Source organism: Nerophis lumbriciformis, linkage group LG17 (genome assembly GCF_033978685.3).
Source record: "Nerophis lumbriciformis linkage group LG17, RoL_Nlum_v2.1, whole genome shotgun sequence".
NCBI lineage: Eukaryota > Metazoa > Chordata > Actinopteri > Syngnathiformes > Syngnathidae > Nerophis > Nerophis lumbriciformis.
This window is the reverse complement of record NC_084564.2, coordinates 8,178,146-8,184,467: the sequence shown is the minus strand read 5'-3', so window position 1 is coordinate 8,184,467 and position 6,322 is coordinate 8,178,146.

Below are 6,322 nucleotides of genomic sequence, written 5' to 3'. Positions count from 1 at the left end.
ACCTCCCTGCTTGGCACTCAGCATCAAGGGTTGGAATTGGGGGTTAAATCACCAAAAATGAATCCCGGGCATGGCCACCGCTGCTGCTCACTGCTCCCCTCACCTCATTGTGATCAAGGGTGATGGGTCAAATGCAGAGAACCTCCGAGGACAAAGCTACGAACAATGGGAGACCGGGTGTTCTGCTATGCCGCTCCCAGTCTGTGGAACGCTTTCCCTGACCACCTGAGGGCACCACAGACCGTGGATGCTTTTAGAAAAGGCTTAAAAACCCTTTTTTTTTTAATAAAAAAAAAAAACATTTTTTAGATACATACATACTATTTTTAGCTATTTGGCTGTTCTAGTTTTTATTTTTATAATTTTTTTATTATCTTTTTTTTTTTAATACACTGTAGCACTTTGAGGTTGTTTACTCAATGTACTTTTTTTTTTTTTTTTTTTTTTACAAATAAAATCTATTATTATTATTATTAATTTCGCCACACCCAGTGTGTGTGTGACAACTTTTTAACTTTAACATATACAACAGGGGACTCTAACCACGGTTTTCAAGCTCTGGCCTCTCCTTGGCAACATTGCTTGGCCAAAGGTGCGTGGACTTCCTGTCCCTGGCTACTAACGTGCGCCACGTGGGACAAATGGGTAGCCAACCCATGCTGGCAAGTGACGGCTGTACCGGACGGTATTTCCCTTTCCCACATGTGAAAGTGGAGCCTGTTTGTGGGCCGTGAATAATGCGGAGGTCAAAGGTGTTCAAGGATGTGGAGGTAGCCCCTCTGCCAAAACGGAAAGTCGAAACATACCCTTTCAATTATTGACTGGCCGGTCAATGAGATGTTTAGCTTCGAGCTGATCTACCTTCTTCTCCTTTCTGGAACTTCCTGTTCCGTATGAACTTCTTCTGGTCCTCGCCACAACGACATGACGACGGGAGGATGTCCCACACCTGTTCTAACATTGGATGGAACAAGAAAGCCACTGGGGAAAAGGGGAGACGGCAGTGACCTTTGACCCACCTCAGTGCTGGCGCCTTCCCACATTTTGTGTGGAACATCACCCAGGGCTTTATCTTTAGTTTGTGAGTCCAACAGTGTTCCACCTTTAAAAGATGAAATGAAGATGAGGCGGTGAGAATCAGAGCACTTTGGAGGTTTTGTAAATGTTTAAATTTATGTTCTCTAATCTTTTCCACTGCGAAATGAAAGCATGCAGAAACCACTTTGATATTTTTTCCTTTTCAAACCCATCCATCCATCCATCTTCTTCCGCTTATCCGAGGTCGGGTCGCGGGGGCAGCAGCCTAAGCAGGGAAGCCCAGACTTCCCTCTCCCCAGCCACTTCGTCCAGCTCTTCCCGAGGGATCCCGAGGCGTTCCCAGGCCAGCCGGGAGACATAGTCTGACTGTGCAACAAATCCAGTCGTGAAATTTCCTCGCTCCTAAATATTCCAAAGTCAACTGTCGGCTTTATTATAAGAAAAGTGAAGAGTTTGGGAACAACAGCAACTCAGCCACCAAGTGGTAGGCCACGTACACTGACAGAGAGGTCAGCATAGTGCAAAGACTTTCTGCACAGTCAGTTGCTACAGAGCTCCAAACTTCATGTGACCTTCCTATTAGCCCACGTACAGTACGCAGAGAGCTTAATGGAATGGGTTTCCATGGCCGAGCAGCTGCATCTAAGCCATACATCACCAAGTCCAATGCAAAGCGTGGGATGCAGTGGTGTAAAGCACGTCGCCACTGGACTCTAGAGCAGTGGAGACGCCTTCTCTGGACTGATGAATCAAGCTTTTCCATCTGGCAATCTGATGGACCAGTCTGGGTTTTGAGGTTGCCAGGAGAACGCTGCATTTCAGACTGCATTGTGCCGAGTGGGAGATTTGGTGGAGGAGGAATTATGGTGTGGGGTTGTTTTTCAGGAGTTGGGCTTGGCCCCTTAGTTCCAGTGAAAGGAACTTTGAATGCTCCAGGATACCAAAACATTTTGCACAATTCCATGGTCCCAACCTTGTGGGAACAGTTTGGTGTGGGCCCCTTCCTCTTCCAACATGACTGTGCACCAGTGCACAGAGCAAGGTCCATAAAGACATGGATGACAGAGTCTGGTGTGGATGAACTTGACTGGCCTGCACAGAGTCCTGACCTGAACCCGATAGAACACCTTTGGGATGAATTACAAACCCCGTTTCAATATGAGTTGGGAAATTGTATTAGATGTAAATATAAACGGAATACAATGATTTGCAAATCCTTTTCAACCCATATTCAGTTGAATGCACTACAAAGACAACATATTTGATGTTCACACTCATAAACTTTATTTATTTTTTGCAAATAATAATTAGCTTAGAATGTCATGGCTTGGCCCTGCGATGAGGTGGCGACTTGTCCAGGGTGTACCCCGCCTTCCGCCCGATTGTAGCTGAGATAGGCTCCAGTGACCCCCGCAACCCCAAAAGGGACAAGCGGTAGAAAATGGATGGATGGATGGATTTCATGGCTGCAACACGTGCCAAAGTAGTTGGGAAAGGGCACCTTCACCACTTTGTTACATGGCCTTTCCTTTTAACAACACTCAGTAAACATTTGGGAACTGGGGAAACACATTTTTTAAGCTTCTCAGCTGGAATTCTTTACCATTCTTGCTTGATGTACAGCTTAAGTTGTTCAACAGTCCGGGTGTCTCCGTTGTGGTATTTTAGGCTTCATAATGCACCACACATTTTCAATGGGAGACCGGTCTGGACTACAGGCAGGCCAGTCTAGTACCCGCACTCTTTTACTATGAAGCCACGTTGATGTAACACGTGGCTTGGCATTGTCTTGCTGAAATAAGCAGGGGCGTCCATGGTAACGTTGCTTGGATGGCAACATATGTTGCTCCAAAACCTGTATGTACCTTTCAGTATTAATGGCGTCTTCACAGATGTGTAAGTTACCCATGTCTTGGGAACTAATACACCCCCATACCATCACGGATGCTGGCTTTTCAACTTTGCACCTATAACAATCCGGATGGTTCTTTTCCTCTTTGGTCCGGAGGACACGACATCCACAGTTTCCAAAAACAATTTGAAATGTGGACTCGTCAGACCACAGAACACTTTTCCACTTTGTATCAGTCCATCTTAGATGAGCTCAGGCCCAGCGAAGCCGACGGCGTTTCTGGGTGTTGTTGATAAACGGTTTTCGCCTTGCATAGGAGAGTTTTAACTTGCACTTACAGATGTAGCGACCAACTGTAGTTACTGACAGTGGGTTTCTGAAGTGTTCCAGAGCCCATGTGGTGATATCCTTTACACACTGATGTCGCTTGTTGATGCAGTACAGCCTGAGGGATCGAAGGTCACGGGCTTAGCTGCTTACGTGCAGTGGTTTCTCCAGATTCTCTGAACCCTTTGATGATATTACGGAGCGTAGATGGTGAAATCCCTAAATTCCTTGCAATAGCTGGTTGAGAAAGGTTTTTCTTAAACTGTTCAACAATTTGCTCACACATTTGTTGACAAAGTGGTGACCCTCGCCCCATCCTTGTTTGTGAATGACTGAGCATTTCATGGAATCTACTTTTATACTCAATCATAGTACCCACCTGTTCCCAATTTGCCTGTTCACCTGTGGGATGTTCCAAATAAGTGTTTGATGAGCATTCCTCAACTTTATCAGTATTTATTGCCACCTTTCCCAACTTCTTTGTCACGTGTTGCTGGCATCAAATTCTAAAGTTAATGATTATTTGCAAAAAAAAAAAAAAAATGTTTACCAGTTTGAACATCAAATATGTTGTCTTTGTAGCATATTCAACTGAATATGGGTTGAAAATGATTTGCAAATCATTGTATTCCGTTTATATTTACTTCTAACACAATTTCCCAACTCATATGGAAACGGGGTTTGTACTATCTATCTATCAATCTATCTATCTATATACCTTATTAGCTGTTAGATGTTTGTTTACTCAACTGCAGAGAGTACCGGGCATCAATCAGGTATCCAAAGTGTGGCCCAGGAAACAAAAATGCTCATTTTTTTATTGTTCTAGAAATACACTTCCAAAAAAAAAAGAATGCAATGTAAAAAGTTTTGAAACATTTTAAACTGCTTATTTGCATCTTGGATTGGTTGAAGTTTCTTTTTTTTTTTTTTTTTTTCCAAAATAATCACATCTCTCTTGATTTATAAGTAGGCAGCCTTGGGTGGAGAAAGTTTGGACCCTGATATAGACATTTATTCAAATGAATAATATTACATGATATTTATTTTATACAAAGAATAACGCTTGATACAAGTAATAAATAGAGATGTCCAATAATATTGGCCTGCCGATATTATCGGCCGATAAATGCTTTCAAAAAATGTAATATCGGAAATTATCGGTATGTTTTTTTTTATTATCGGTATCGGGTTTTTTTTGTTTTGTTTTTTTTTTTGGTTTTTTTTATTAAATCAACATAAACACCAGATACACTTACAATTAGTACACCAACCCAAAAAATAAAAAAAAACCTCCCTCCCTCATTCACACAAAAGGGTAGTTTCTTTCTGTTATTAATATTGTGGTTCCTACATTATATATCAATATATATCAATACAGTCTGCAAGGGATACAGTCCGTAAGCTGCTGGTCCACTAATAGTACTAACCTTTAACAGTTAATTTCACTCATTTTCATTAATTACTAGTTTCTATGTAACTGTTTTTGTATTGTTTTACTTTCTTTTTTATTCAAGAAAATGTTTTTAATTTATTTATCTTATTTTATTTTATTAATTTTTTAAAAAAGGACCTTATCTTCACCATACCTGGTTGTCCAAATTAGGCAAAATAATGTGTTAATTCCACGACTGTATATATAGCGGTATCGGTTGATATCGGTATCGGTAATTAAGAGTTGGACAATATCGGAATATCAGATATCGGCAAAAAGCCATTATCGGACATCCCTAGTAATAAGCATTATATCACACAAATGTGTGCAATATCACCAGAGTTGAGTTGAATAAAAATAATGAACATCTATATTGTATTACACCCTCCATCAATTAGGGTGTGGCATCTTGGGCGGTATAGCTCGGTTGGTAGAGTGGCCGTGCCAGCAACTTGAGGGTTGCAGGTTCGATCCCCGCTTCCGCCATCGTAGTCACTGCCGTTGTGTCCTTGGGCAAGACACTTTACCCACCTGCTCCCAGTGCCACCCACACTGCTTTAAATGTAACTTAGATATAGGGTTTCACTATGTAAAGCGCTTTGAGTCACTAGAGAAAAAGTGCTACATAATTAACATCTGTTATAGTTTATTTGATTTACCGCTTGAGTCCAAATAATATAAAGACCAATCCTGATGAAGAGGCAAATTGTTTTACCTGATAATCAAGTTCTGCACTGTGATGTTTGGGAAACATGTCACTTCTCCTTCTGGAGGTCCCTGATTGTAACAAATGAGGCCAATTAGTCCATCTCTACGGGACAGCTGCAATCAGCAAGGCAGGCAATAATATTAATAATAATAATAGTAATAAAGCAATTCCCCGAGACAGTGTGTGAGAGGTTTGGATATGCCGTTATGTTTGCAGAACTCCAGAGAGAAGGAAAAAAAAAAAAGAGTGCTATAATGCAACTTATGACGTCACACTCCCAAGATACGGTGCAAAAGTGCCCTCTAGTGGCTGTGACTTCTGACAACTTCATTTTAACACACAAAGAAGTTGACTTGTGCTCTCTTTGTACGATGTAAACCAGGGCTGCCCAAAGTGTGTTTTAAAAATTATATTCTATTAGCGTCAGTTGCTATGTGGAGTGGCGCTTTCCATCATTTTCAGCAGGTAAAAATGAAAAAAAAAATGTGACAAAAATACGCCACCTTTGAGGCGTCCACAAAGAGTACCGGTATGTAACATATTATAAAATATATGTAAAAAAAATTATAAAATAAATAAGTATAAATAATAAGTTAATAAATTAGTAAAAACATAACATTGAGAGTATGGTAGTGGCAATAAAAAACAAAAAAAACCAAAAAAAACAATTAACAATATTAGTTTAGTTCATTATTTCTTCGGTCAATGGTCAACAAAATAAACAAACAGTTTTACATAAACAAACAGATGTGCATTCATAAACAAACAGTTGTACATTCGTAAATAAATTAAAAAAAATGTTGCAGACCGAAAGGGTTTAGGCTGAAGTTTAACACTTATTGCGCCTAACCCTATAAACAAAGTCAAGTACGAGATGAGCTTCCAAAAAATATGACATTTCCTTTACACAACATATTGTAAATACACGTTGTACACAACATAAACACTGTTCAATTATATA